The sequence below is a fragment of the Cupressus sempervirens genome, chromosome 2, assembly GCF_028749045.1.
Source record: "Cupressus sempervirens isolate cs-2001-9-10 chromosome 2, ASM2874904v1, whole genome shotgun sequence".
NCBI classification, from domain to species: Eukaryota; Viridiplantae; Streptophyta; class Pinopsida; order Cupressales; family Cupressaceae; genus Cupressus; species Cupressus sempervirens.
The window spans coordinates 721972758-721988582 of record NC_143119.1 but is presented as its reverse complement, the minus strand read 5'-3'; positions in this window follow the sequence as shown (position 1 = coordinate 721988582).

Genomic DNA, 15825 nt, shown 5'->3' with positions numbered 1-15825 from the left:
GACCATCTTTCTGTTATTGATAATTTTTGATAGTGGAAGAGAACTAATTATCTTATTTGTTGATGAGAACCAATAAACATTATTGTTTAACTTAGGGATATAAAGAGAAGATATGGGTGCAATGAAGGAAATTTCATAATTTGTGTTTCATTTATGCCTCTTCATTTTGATTTTTTTCAAGGGAAGCCTATCAATGCTAATAGGAAAGAACAATTCACTTTCTAAGAGTTTACAATTATTCAACAAAATTGATATTTTACAAGAAAATGCACCTGAAGAACTATTAGCTCATAAGTAAGAACATGGTGTTGAAATAGTACAAAAAGTGCTTGACATGAGAGGTCCACAAGTGAGGGTGTTGACAAATCTTGAAAACGTAAATGCTGAAATGAAAGCCATCAAGGATCATACACCTATGCCAGAGTTAGAACACAATGTGAAGTTGATTTTAGATATGGTAGAGTCAGACATTCAGAATTTTGACCAAAATTTAAGGAACGAAAGAGAGTCTATGGAAATGTACTAGAAGGAGGAGCAATGGTTTTAGAAAGATATTGCACAATAGAAACAATAATTAGACAACATAGAGGATATTATAGGAGCACTGGATAGGATCCAAAAAGTGTTGTGGTAGGTACTATGCCATTGGAATCACTTGCAAGTGTCGTTGAGAATTTACAATCCAAATACTAGGACTACAAGTTGTGCAATTTGCCATGTATTGCATATGCATTTGCTTTATCATTTCTTATAAAAGTGTTTCAAGGTTGGGAACCACTTCAACATAATTTGCATGGTTTAGAGGTAATTTAATTTTGGTAGAGGCTTCTCCAAGGGAATGAGCCTCATGATTACGACATTTACATAAAAGTAGAACTTGCTTCTTCAACTCCTTACATTCAACTCTTCACTGAAGTTATTCTTCCAGTAATGAGCATAGTTGCTAGAAATTCTTAGTAGCCAAGGGACCCTAAAGATATGCTACATTTTATAGAGACATGGGTGAATTTACTACCAGCTTCAATACTTCATTACATTTTTGATCATATAGTGATGCCCAAATTAATAGTGGTAGTAGATGTTAGGATAACACCATAGACATAAATAAAAATTACATCCAAATATAACCAATATCAAAAAATAATAGATCACACAAAAAGGAACACAAGACACCAAGATTTAATGTGGTTCACCCAATCCTTGGGCTACACCCACCAAACAACAAGTTCAATATTATTACAATCTAGTGATTACAACTTGATTATAATCTATAATCCATTACAGCTCAATACTGCCACAAGAAGCAATTTTACATCACAACTTAATAAAAAATACCTAATCCTAAGCCCTTTTATACAAGTAATTTTATGTCACTTTGAGGTTATAATATGTCAGCCATATGTCAGCAATATGTTGGCCACAACATCGGCCACGACCCAAAAAAAATTCAGGGCAATACTCCAAACTCCAAAGAATTTATGAAGTATGTATAGTACTTTCCTAATAAGTCACCACAAAATAACAATCTTCCACTTGGGGACTAATTAGGCTCCACACTAAACAACAATATCCCACTTGGAGACTGATCCTGTAGCTATACCACTACCACATGGGGCTCCCATTGAATCAAACCACCCTAGACTCTGTTGTTCCTTTATCCAAGTTCAATCTAGAAGATCAATCAAAGTTGAAGAGGAGTTTAGCTTCTCCCTTGTTACTACCTTGGTAAACATATCTATTGGATTTTCATCTGTATGTATCTTGTCTAGCTTTAACTATCCATCCTCCAAAAATAACTGAATGAAATGGTACCACAATTGTATGTGTTTGGTCTTTGAATGCAAAGCTAAATTCTTTGCAAGATGAATGGCACTTTAACTATTTGTAAACAAATAATTATCCCTCTGAGGGTGTCCCAATTCTTTTAAGAAGAACTAAAGCCATATCATCTCCTTGGCTACCTCTATAGCAACTATATACTCTGCCTCTATAATGGATAAAGTATTAACCTTCCATAACCTAGAAACCCAACTCACGGCTACCCCACTAATAGTAACGACATAACCTGTAGTACTCCACCTAGTATCAATATCTCCTGCCAAATCTAAGTCAACATAGCCCTATAAATCAGTAGTAGAGCCCCCAAAGTGTAAACACTTATTAAATGTTCCTCTCTAATATATGAGAATCTATTTGATGGCATTCTAATGCTCAATTATTGGATGACTCATATAGCTACTAATGACTCCCACTGCATGTGCAATATCTGGCCTAGTACATACCATAGCATACATCAAGCTTCCTATAATTGAAGCATAGGGTACCTTGGACATCTTATCCTGCTCTTTGTGTCTCTTAGGACACATCTCCTTAGTCAACTTCAAATGACCAGGTAAAGGTGTGCTGACAGCTTTAGCATTCTCCATAGAGAAATGTTGCAACACCTTCTCAACATAATCAGCCTGAGATAGTGTCAATTTTCTATTTTTCCTATCTTTACAAATCTTCATACCAAGGATTTGTTTTTCTGCCCCCAAATCTTCATAGAAAATGCATCTGCTAATTGGTGTTTCAACTCCTTAATGTGATCCATCTTACACCCAACTATAAGCATATCATCAACATAAAAACATAAAATAATGTAGTTGTCATCATCCAACCTCTTAAAATAACCATTGCCGAGGTGTGCTTCAAGTCATATAAACTTTTCTTCAATTTGCACACTAAGTTCTCCTTACCTTTGACTGCAAATCCTTGTGGCTGAGCCATATATATCTCTTCATCCAAATCACCATGAAGGAAGGCTATTTTAACATCAAGCTGCTCTAAATGAAAATCTTTAGTAGCCACAAAACTTAAAACAATATGGATAGAAGTCATCTTAACAACAGGAGAAAATATCTCATCAAAATCAATGCCCTTTCTCTATGCAAATCCATTCACAACTAACCTGGCTTAAAATCTTTTCTTACCTCCTTCCTCTTCTTTCAACTTGTAAACCCACTTATTCTATAAAGCTCTTTTACCTATAGGCAATTTACATAAATTTCATATCTTATTCTTCAGCAAAGAGTCCATTTCATCTTTCATTGTAGACACCCACTGAATCTTAGTATCCACCTACATAACTTTGTCATAACATTCGGGTTTACCAACATTAGCAAGTAAAATAGAATAAAAAGAGGGAGAAAATCTTTTTGGAGGTCTAATTTGCCTTATTGATTGTCTAACATTCACTGATGTGTGTGGTATTTTTTGTTGCAATTGTTGCACATCATGAGGAATGGCTGGAACATCAACTTTTGGATTGTCATCTAGCACTACATAATCATCTTCTTTCTTCTCATGTTGTTGCAACAGATCTTTGTAAAACACTTTCTCATTGAATATGACATCCCTGCTTCTTAAAATTTTATGATTTTCAAAATCTCAAAGCCTATAACCAAATTCATTAATGTCATAGCAAAAAAATACACGTTTCTTTGACTTAGCTTCCAGCTTGATTATATTTTCAGAATCTATGTGAGCAAATGCTTCACAGCTGAAGGTTTTGAGAAAAGAATAACTCACCTTCTTACCAGTCCATGCTTCCTCTAAATACCATAGCCCAAAGGAGTAGAGGGACCTCTATTAATCAAATATACAATAGTATTGATAGCCTCTGCCCACATGTGTAAGGGCAACCCAACATGCAACCTCATGCTCCTTGTGCACTCCATTATAGTCCTGTTCATGATTTCAACCACTCCATTATCCTGTGGAGTCCTTGGAATAGTTTTCTATCTATGAATACCATTAGTGGAGCAATAATCTTCAAATTCAGAATTGCAATACTCACCACCATTATCAGATTTGAGACATTTTAATTTCTTACCAGTCTCATTTTCAACCAAGCATTTCCATTTCTTAAAAGTTTGAAATACATCAAATTTTTGTCTAAGAAAATAAACCCATACTTTTCTAGTTGTGTCATCAATAAATGTAACATAATAATGAGAGCCACTAAGAGAAGATGCCTGAGCTGGTCCCCATACATCTGTATGCACAAGCTCTAATTTCTCTTTTTTGTTTTCCTTTTTAGTCTTTACAAAACTCACTCTCTTTTCTTTTTCATACACACAACTTTCACAAAAATTAATATTAACATATTTCAGACCTAGTAAAACTTTCTTTGAATGAAGTACTTTCATACCTTTCTCACTCATGCACCCAAGTCTATTGTGCCACAGTGCTATATTAGAATCTACAATAGCTATTTGTTCTCCTTGCTCAACTGCAACAATTGTTCTTGAATGTTCATTTTTCTTAGAAACAATTAAAGTAGAAGGAATAATATGACCTGTACAAAGATATAAGGTGCCTACTTTCACGCCTTTTGCTACTAGAGGGGAATCTTTTGAAGCCTTCCAATTTTTATCATTAAAATTAACTACACAACCCTCATCATTGAGTTGCCCTACTAAAATTAAATTCCTACTCAGCTTTGGAACATGTCTTACCTCATGTAATAGCCAATGATTCCCATTCTACAAATTAATATTAATTTTTTCCTTTCCAAAAATTTGACAGGGTTCATTATCCCCCAAATAAACAAGTCTAAAGTTTCCTTGGACATAATCAATAAAATGATCTCTATAAGGTGTAGCATGAAATGAAGCACCAAAATCTAAAACCCATGAATCATCAACACTTTCTAAAGACAAAAGCAAAGCATCCTCTTTGGATTTGTTACTTACCACATTTGCCTCCTTGTCTCCATCTGATTTATCTCCTTCATTTTTCTTTCAATTCCAACAATCTTTCTTTTTATGACCTGGTTTCCCATAGTACTAGTAGTTGTTCGATCCTCTTGATTGAGACCCCTCCCCTTTGACTTTCCTCTTGATTTTTCACAATTTTTAGAATTACTTTCTCTCTTAGTCATTCTATGCATTCAAAGCACTTCCTAATGTAGATCCACCTGAGGATTTCCTATGAGTGTCCTCACTCAAAATAACACCGATCAAATCATCATATTTTAGGATACTAGATCTAGAAACATAATTACCCATAGCCATTACCAAGCCATTCCAACTTTCAGACAAAGAACACAAAATCAAGAGCGCCATAATTCCTTCTTCAAAATTGATACCCACAGAAGATAACTAACTAGTAATAGTATTAAACTCATTTAAATAATCTACAACAGATCCACCTTCTGCCATTTTCATATTAAATAAACGCTTCATGAGAAATACCTTGTTTGAAGCAGAGGGATTTTCATATAGTGTGTTAGGGTTTTCATCAACTCTTCTATTATCTTTGATTTTGTAATATTAAATACCATCGATGGTGCCAGACATACTTAAATGTTTCCAAGTGTCTTTCTATCTAGAAGATCTCATTTTTCATTTAACATAGATCCCTGATTCTTGGCTTTACCTTTCAACAACTTCCATAAATCCTTCTGATAAAGATAGTCTTCCATTTTCATCTTCCATAACTGAAAGTTCTACCCATTAAACCCGTCAACCCTCAACTTATCCTCATCTGCCATTGCTCCCACTCAACTGTGAGACTCCCACTCAATTGTGAGACTTTCTTGTAGAGGATAACTAAAAAAAAATAACTTCGCTCCGATACCACTTGTTAGGATAAAACCACAAACATAAATAACAATTACATGCAAATATAACCAATATTAGAAAATAATAGATCACATAGAAAAGAACACAAGAAACAAGATTTAACATGGTTCATCCAATCCCTAGGCTACGTCCACTAAACAACAAGTCTGATATTGTTACAATCCAATGATTACAACCTAATTACAATCTGTAATCCCTTACAACTCAATATTGCCGCAAGAAGTAATTTCACATCACAACTTAACAAAAAATACCTGACCCTAAGCTCTTTTATACAAGTAATTTTATGCTACTTTAGGGTTACAACATGTTGGCCATATTTCGGCCACAACATCAGCCATGACCCAAATTTTTTTGGAACCTTAAAGAATTTATGAAGTATGTATAGAACTTTTATGATTAGTCACCACAAACTAACAATAGATACTTGGGATCCTTGTAGAGAGACTATGCAAATGCATGCATAGTTACATCATTGGCTTCCATTGTTGGGTCAGTGTATGGAGCCTTTATATCCAACCATTTGTTATAAGTCAGGGAAAGTGCTTCATGCCTGTCATGAAAGTGATGCATGTAAGGCCCCGCTCGGGAACCCAAAAGAAATAAACCTAATATGTTACAAAGTTTACTAAACTTTTTTTTTAAAAGTTTAAATAACATCAAAGTAAAAATAATGCGGAAGTAATATATACGTACACATCAAGAACACACGATCAATTACAAATATTGTTCTAATTCCTAAAGAGTTCCTTCATGTTGAGTCACATTTAAGAAAGTTTTATTAATAAGTTTAAGTCTCAATTCCAATGTCCATAATCATAAAATGAATAAACAAATACATAGTGGTATAAGAAAATGCATAAATACAACTAATAATATGAAAGCACATCTAATGAATAACATCCACTGCACATGTCATAGGGTATGTGAAAATAGATACATGTACATAAATATACAATACAATATCCTATAGGATCTCAAAAGACATAATACATAGATAAATCAAATGAATAGAAGTCTTCAATATAAGAGGAAGAATGATAATGGTACCAGTGTATCAAAGAACATCCAAAATCAGTCAATCTGAGGGGGACCCAAATGTTAAGAATATACTATCTCCCAACTGCGTGGTCAACTAATCAGGCTCCCACTCCCACTATGTAGGAGAGATAACGTACGAACCACATACAGATAATAAAATCATAAAAATAATCCTAGGCAAGGAATCTTGATAGCCAAAACTACCTCAAGGGTAACACAAACTACTCAAGAAGAAGAGATAATCAAAATCGAAAGGACACTCATCCAATACCAACACCACATACCAAGTTAACATACATATACCAAGACAAAAAATATACAACCACCTCAAAATCAATTTCAAGTGTCACAAGCACAATGACCAATAGATAACAATTGTCATCAATAAAAGTAAACTACCAATCACTAACTCCAATAATAAAAAAGTACCACCAGTGAATAACTGATCATTCATTAATAAAAGTCAACTTCAAAAATAAATGACATATAATCAATTAGTAACAAATCACAATAAATGCACCATCAAAAGCAATATCCAACAAGTAAACCACTAGAGAAAAATATAAAAAACCATGAAGGAGACTTAGGCTACATACTATGGAGTGTCATCATATGAGCCAACTCTAGAGTTACCCTGGCAGTCTCTCAGGACCCAAGACCCCTAGTGACTCTATGCAGAACTAGAATACCTTCTCATGATGATGAAGAAATTAATCATACCTCTCAAGGTATCATCTCCATCTTATCCTTAGTCTATACAAACACTCAAGGCATGGACGAGGAAAAATCTCTAACTTATCTTTTTAATGTGTCTCAAGGAAAAGGGCTAGGCAAGATATTTTAATTACTATGTTATCACTTATTACACAACTTATGATGAGTTACCCTGACAACTACTTTGAGCTTTGGCCCCCATTGCAAGCCACTCTCATAGACATGCATCTAGACTACCTTCTCAAAAATCACAAACCACAAAAGTGTCTCATACCACAAAAAGTAATATTGATTGAATTTGGTTCCTTAACAGGCAACCCAAAAAATAACATTGGTTCTCAAAACTCAAGTTCTCATAATTGCTTAGTAGCATAAAACTCATAAAACATAAATCTCAAATCAAATAATAAAGTTCATTATAACATCTAGTCAAATAATCATAAAAGAAATCTCAAAAAACTACCTCTAGTTCATATTCTAACTTAGCCAACTAAACAATCCACAAAGAAAAACCATCATGAAAATAAACACCATAAGACTATAAATAGAATATTAGAAAACACATAATTTTCAACCACATGATTTAATTCTACCAATTTCTCTTGTTTAGTTTGAATTATAAGGATGGGTTTAGAAATAAAGTAAGAATATATATGTTAATGTTAGAACTAATCTATAGCTCTTTGATGACAAACCATCCAAAGAGGATTAGTAAAAAAACTTATAGATTGAATAAACCTTGTAACAAAATATATTTTTTAAGAAAAATGATGCTTCAAGTTTCTCTTCTCTTCTCAACAAAAAGTCTCTACATAATGGTAACCTTGACACAAACTCAAAACAAGGATTAGAAAGCTCTAATACCATGTTAGAAATAATAACATTGAAATGAACTAAAAAATAAAGAATTATAATGTAATTCAAGAGAGCTTGTGATGAACATAATTACCATACTTTATAAGAGCTTTCCAAGATCAACAAAAAAGGAGGAGACAAGAATTTTGAAAAGGGAAAGCAAAGAAAATCCCTTGTGAATTATATGAATGAGGCAAATGCCTAAGAATGAAGAAAGAGAGAGAAGGAGATAATATGGAGCCATAGGGCTCATTACATGAACTACATCGTGATTGTGTGTTTAGAATGAGAGAGAAGCATCTCTTATAAAGAGATGAGAAGAGGAGTTATTTGTAACTCCCAAGTGAATGATTGCCACATTCATAAGTGTGTGCATAACAAGTGTCATAATCCTCTTAAGGAGGAATAAACTATTTTCTTTAATAAAGGAATTACAAAAAAAAGACTTGTCCTCACATGTGGACTAGAGGACAAACAACTTAAGAGATACCTTGGTTTATCCCATTTAATAAATACAACCAAGGAAAGATTATAAGTTCTAACAGTTAATATAAATTGTTATGCTAATATACTTATTTAAATCAATTAGTATTTAAATATCAAATCTCTTTACATATAAAATATCATGCAATATTATTATGTTTTTAATTTAAATAATCTTAAATAATAAATGATTTAATTAGTAACATAAATATATATTATTAGATTAAATATTAATATCAATTTTATTTTTAAAATATTAATTTGACTTCTACTTAAGTCCAATATTAATATTTACTTTTCCCTTGGTTCATAATGCAACTAGAGATAAAATTATAAATTTAATTGAATTATTTATAATTTCTCTCATAAAGTAAAATAGTTATTAACTAAATGATTATAAAGTGAACTCTACCACAACTTCTTTTAAAATATAATAAAATTATAAATATTTATTTATTAACTTCCCTTTTGCATTATTAAATATAAAATTATTTATATGCAATTGAGAGTTTAATTAGACTTAAAGAATCACTAATATTACTAACATTCACTTTAACTAAATTAATAATATTTATTTAAATTTTTAGTTAACATTTTATTTTTAATTATTTTATTTATTTTAAAAAATAAATAAATTTGAAAATTAAATTATATGAAATAAAAATACACATGCAATTAGTATTTTTGCATGTCTTTGATCTCTCAAATCATACAACTATACTATACTTATTTTACTATTTTTGGCATATTTGTTTTCACATGCAACCCTACTATACTTAGCTTTCTATTTTTAGCATATTTATTTTCACATGCATGTAACCATATTATACTTAGCTTTCTATTTTTAACATATTTGTTTTCACATGTATGTAACCTTATTATACTTAGCTTTCTATTTTTAGCATATTTATTTTTACATGCATGTAACCTTACTATACTTAGTTTCTATTTTTAGCATATTTATTTTCACATGCAACCCTACTATACTTAGCTTTCTATTTTTAGCATATTTGTTTTACATGTATGTAACCTAATTATACTTAGCTTTCTATTTTTAGCATATTTATTTTCACATGCATGCAACCTTACTATACTTAGTTTCCATTTTTAGCATGTTTGTTTCCGCATGCATGCATAAGTTTAGTTACAACATGTTTTCTCTCAATTATTCTTTTTCCTTTTTTTCAATAAATTTTGCAATTAAATTATTTTAGATATAAGAATAATATTTATTTATATTTAAAAAATTTATGATAATCTTATAGTTCTAATGACAAATTTAAAGTTGAAACTCTAACTGTTCAATTTATTATGTTTCTTCCAATTTTTAATAATTAAATTTTTTGTTATATTAGAAAGGGGTTTATTAGAATATAGTCACAATAATTTTCTACGACTTTTTTATAATTTTCTTCATTCAAGTTTTCTTGATTAATAAGTTTTCCTTTTTCAAAATCTACAATATAATTCTTTATTCAACAATCAATACAGTAAATTAATAAGCAATATGCAAACACCTAAGAAGACACGAAGTAGACAAATCTTTCAATAAAATTCTACAATGGGTTTTCAAAACCTACCTCAAAATCACAACTAAAATTTGAGACAATCTGTGAATGCATGCAAATCCAAACCCTCTGAAACTTTCAACAATTATTTTGATCAAATTCAAAATTTTGCTCCCCAAAACTTGTGTATCTAGAAATGAGCTCTAATTTCCTTAATAAAGAGTTTTTCCCCCAAATCAAAGTTTCGATCATGCAATTATGCGAAAACTCTTTGTTTTTAATTACTATATTTTAATTTTCATGCATATACTTTATACAATTTAATTAAAATAAACTTTATTAAATTAAAACTTTCTCTCCCTTATTAAATCATGTGATGTTTTTAATATAATATTTATTAATTTAACTAATAATATTATTTAGAGTTTATTAAAAATAAAACTCTTAAATAAACTATTATTAAATTAAATAAATATAAATATGCTTAAATGATAAATTTAATCAAATCTTTTAAATTTAATTCTTTCATGCACATTTAAAGAACTTTTTAATTAGAATATTCTTTTCCTCCATTTATTAATTAGTGTGAGCACTAATTAAAGAATAGTTTATTATATAAATTAATAGTAATAATCAAAGCTCATTGTTTAAATGCAACCCTAGTTTAATTATTATTAAATAAATAATTATAATAAAGCAATATTAAATCTTTAATATTTTAATATTTTAATTATCTCGTTTTGTCCAACTTCTTAAATTAAATATTTTAAATGAAGTACATATTTAATTAATTAATAATTAAGTAATAATTAATTAAATATCATCATATTATAATTTTTCTTTAACCAAATTTCTAAATTAAGACTTTTAAATTAAAGCACATATTTAATTAGTTTTTTAATTAATTAAATATTTTCATATTTTAATATTTTCTTTTTAATCAAATAATATTTAATAATTCTTAATATTATATGATTAACCCAAATATTATAATTAAATCATTTACCAAATAAATTACATAGTGAAATCCACATAAAAACAACATTACCAAAACAGACTGAAACTCAAAATCAAAAAACACATACAAAGATAAACTCACGGGTTTTAAAAAGGGTGGAAAGTCAGTTACGAGTCTTTCTTGCAAGACAAGTATTTAGGCTATGGTTGGGATTGGACTTGAACATTATCTCTCCATTCTTATCTTTGAGTTATTGTGATAAGGCATGCTCATCTTGGCAATTCAGGGAAGTTGATGCCCAATACCTATAATCCTGCATAAAAGACAAACATGTACATATGCATATATATCTAAACTAAATATGCAATGGCAGGGAGTAGTACATCGTCTAGATTTCAACTAGTAAGTGACTATGATTCCCTCCCTTAACCATATCAAACACAACAAACAGAAAGATAAAATAAACACATGCAAGTATGGGGTAAGTACCATAATAATTATAAGTCAAACATCAAATGCTCAGATAAAATTATGCATCATTACAAATATGAAGTAATCATCATTAAAGCATCATTAATGCACTAGTAACCATAATCATTAAGCAACACATGAAATATAGTCAACTAAGTAATCATTGTTGATATATCTCTAGTCCAAGTTATGAAATAATATCCTTGAAACTAACACATCCATGAAATAGGCATAAAAGAGTTTGGTCAATATAATGGAAAAGTAAACTATAGGTGGGCACTACAATCCAATTGCATATGCAATTCTATCACCTTGGAAAATTGTATTTGATCCTGCTAGCTGCAAACAATTGATTGTTCATTTTATTGTACCTAATCTAATGATAGTTCTAGAGGAAATTTAATCAACCAACTAATTAAAAACTAGACTAATTTAACTAGGTTATGGCTTGCTTCTTTCTAAAAATGTCTTCTATGATATTTTTTTGTAAAATTTATTGCCAACTCTGCCCACTTTTCCTAGTCTACATTATTTTTGTGCAGGATCTTGAGGTAAGTCACTTAGCACAGGTTGAGTGAGTTTTATTATTTTATTATTTGAATTTTGGAATACGTATGCAGTTGGATAAATTTTTCTATTGTACTAAGATGTAATAAGCACCTTAAAAAAAATCGCTATATACATACATACATACATACATACACAGACACACACACACACACACATGTGTGTATGTGTGTGTATATATTAAATATATGTACGTATATATGTATGCATGCATGTATGTATTTATATTAAATTAAATTAAATTAAGTTTTAAATCATAAGTCTGAAATCCCTAAGATTAATTAAAAATATAAAAGAATAAATGATATTCTACTTTCCTTCTAAAATTTAATCTTTATATGCATTCATAAAAACATCAATTTGACTTCAATTTACATAAGCTTATCCATTCCATTTTCTCCACAACTTAAGTAGAAAGAAGGGCAATCGCGACAATCTTGAGAAGGCCCTAATTCATGTTTGAATTTGTTCAACCACCATTCCACATAAAAAAATGTCCTTCAAAAACTTCAAAAATAAAATAAAGGGTAGGATGATCATCTATGTTATTCAGGAGCATCCCAGCTTCCAAGTTGTAAGCATGCTTTTGCACCCGAGTTTTTAAACTTTGTAAATTGGTCCCATGGGGAAATTGTTTCAACTTCTTGTTGGTTTTTGCTGCTAAAAATGTCTTTGTAAGGTTTTTTCTGCATAGTGGCAGTGCCCTGATATCCTATTGAACTCAAACTCGAACCAGGGGTTTCAAGTTCAAGTTCAAGTTTGAAGATTTACATGGTTCAAGGTAAACAATATGTAGTTCAAAAGTTTAAGCTTAGGGCTTCAATTTTTGAAGTCAACTTCAAGGTTTAGCTTCAGGTTTCAATTTAGAAGGACATTTTGAGGCTCCAACTTCCCAAGTACAAATTCAAGGTTCAAAGTTTGAAGGCTCAGCATCTACAAATTCAAAAATCCAGATTTAGAGAGTCGAGGTTCAATTTAAGATACAAGTAGTGGTGACTCCTTAATCTTGGCTTGAAAAGTATTTTAGTGGAGTGAATCTCTATAACTCTACCACAACATCTCATAAATAAGATGAGAATTCAAATGCTTTAGTTGAAATCATATTACTCATGTTGAGCAGTATTAACAAGATAATAGTTGGCACTGATGACTTAAAGGTAGTCAGTGAATCTTACAACTCCATATTATACTTGGCACTCTAGAAAAACTATTTCATTTGACTCCACAATGTTGTTATGCAATTGTGTAAACATCATTTTGAATATGTATCCATGTATCAAATTTTGACAGATCAACAGAAATATGTGCTTCATGCTCAACATTGTCTTTTCAAGACATGCCTATGGTCTATGATCTAGTGGAGTTCAATATTTCATGGGATCTTAAGTTAATGATTATATTGGGCCACTAATGAGCTTATTAAATCCATGAAAAATCTCTTCTAGAAACCCAATATCTATCTAAAGGAGGTGATATGGCATAGTGAACTGTTTGACAAAATGTTAGGAATTTGTGAGCATTGAAGAAATATACATGACCAAACTTGATGATCATGTGTCATTCAAGAGATAGTGAGGAGACAATGATATGATCATCGAGCTAACATGATATTAAAAAGAAAACTTCCACATGCTAACAATTGAAAATCTAAAGAACATAATAGACATGGGTATATTGCAAAATATCTGCTCAAATGTCGATACAGAGCTACTGCTATACTATTATTTGGGTATATGAATGAATCTAATAATTAGAGGTGCACCAATTTATGAGGTCCTTCAGATTTAAATCTATTTCTTATGGTTAGCTTGAAGAAGGTTATCGAGCTTGGTGAGGACTTCCACAAATAATGCTATTTCATAAATCTCTTTTCTGCACCAAGATAGGTGGCCTTGAGAATGACAAGCACAAGTTTCTCATAAAATTTGTCGTATATAACATGTCTTCCATGATTGGCTATTGACTAAGAACTCATATTGATGTAATCTTAGAAATATTTTTAACTCCAAGAAGCTCCTTCATCCCATGCTTGTGACCTCAATACAAAGAGGTGAATGCTAATCATTTTATAAAATACCCAAACTCAGATTTGAATGTTGACATGGACATTCTATTCAATCCATGCATAAGATATGCTTGAAAAAAAATGTAAACCATAGTCATAAAAGACCAAAGACAAGTGGAACACTCAAACAAGGTCATCAAGGAGAGCATGAACATCAACAGAAGTCAAGCTTCTACACCTGCAAGGTTAGGGAAACACAACTCTGTACACAAATAGTAAGAAGGCCTCGATATGATTGAAAGATGAAAAGTTTCATGGAACAGAGCATGTGGTTTGTAAATTAATTCATGTTGAATAAGATTAATCCTATGGTTCTCTTTCTCATGTTTATGAATATCTTTCTTTGTTATTGTACCAAGGATGTGTTGTATGTAATCTTGTGGTTTGCATACTCACTTCTTGCAGGATATCATGTCTAACTTCTCTTTTCTCCTTTGTCATGTGAAGGATTAAATTTTAATTCTTGTGGTTGTTTGTTTGTCCTTCTTGTTTATAGATCTTATAATCACACTCATCTTGTACATATGAATGAATGTCAAAAAATATTAGTATCTTTAGGTTAAAGATATATCCTATCATTCAATTCATTGCAAATCTTTCAACAAGGAAGTTGTACCTCCCAATTCATGGGAGATTATCAACCAATGATAACTCATCCAACTTTTAGTTTTGTTTGTTCTTCCTTCTAGGCATTTAAGAGTCAATTTATTTCATTATTGTTGAAGGAAAAATCTATTTACTAACATAAGTCGTCAATCTTTTGGAGGGAAAAGCTCTAAAAATTTGGTCTCATCATTAATGAGGAATTCTAATTTCTTGATGTAAATAATTGTGTTCTCTATGTTGATGAATAATTTCTAGAGAGGATGAGTCATGGGTCTAGATGGATAGAGTTGGTTGTAATGAATTTATCATGTTATACACTTGTGAAATTCTAGGACTAAATCATAGTAAGATTTAAATAGGATTAGCTAGAGAGATTTTAGTATCTAAAACAAATATGTTTTGTTTCTAAATTATTTATATTTAGTCATTGTAAGCCTAAGTAGGAGAGGCATAGAGAGGTCGAGAAAAAATATGATGTAGAGAAAGTGAAAAAAATGGAAGGGAAAAAATAAGAAAAGGGCCATTTCATTTACTAAGATCTTATATTGGAAGATTTCTCATATTGTAAGAAGTTAGAGTTCTCTCATCTTGGAGAATTTGTAAGGATTTTCAAGTATTAATATAAGCTTTGTAAGATATTTTCTTTTCTTTTTATCTCCACATTGTTATGTTTTTGTTTATGAGTTGGTAAAGGTGGTGTTAACCTTTGTCATAGTATGAAAGTGGCCAAGACAAAATATTATGTATCAAACCAAACATTATCAATAAATGAGAAGTAAGTGCAATGAAAACATTTTGAACAAAACACCCTTTATATTTTATCTACTTAATCTATTCTACATGCTCTATCTCCCCATGATTTGATATTAGAGAAGGTGAAATACATTTATTAGATGCATGAGATGAGTGGTATTATTTTTGGTTGATGTA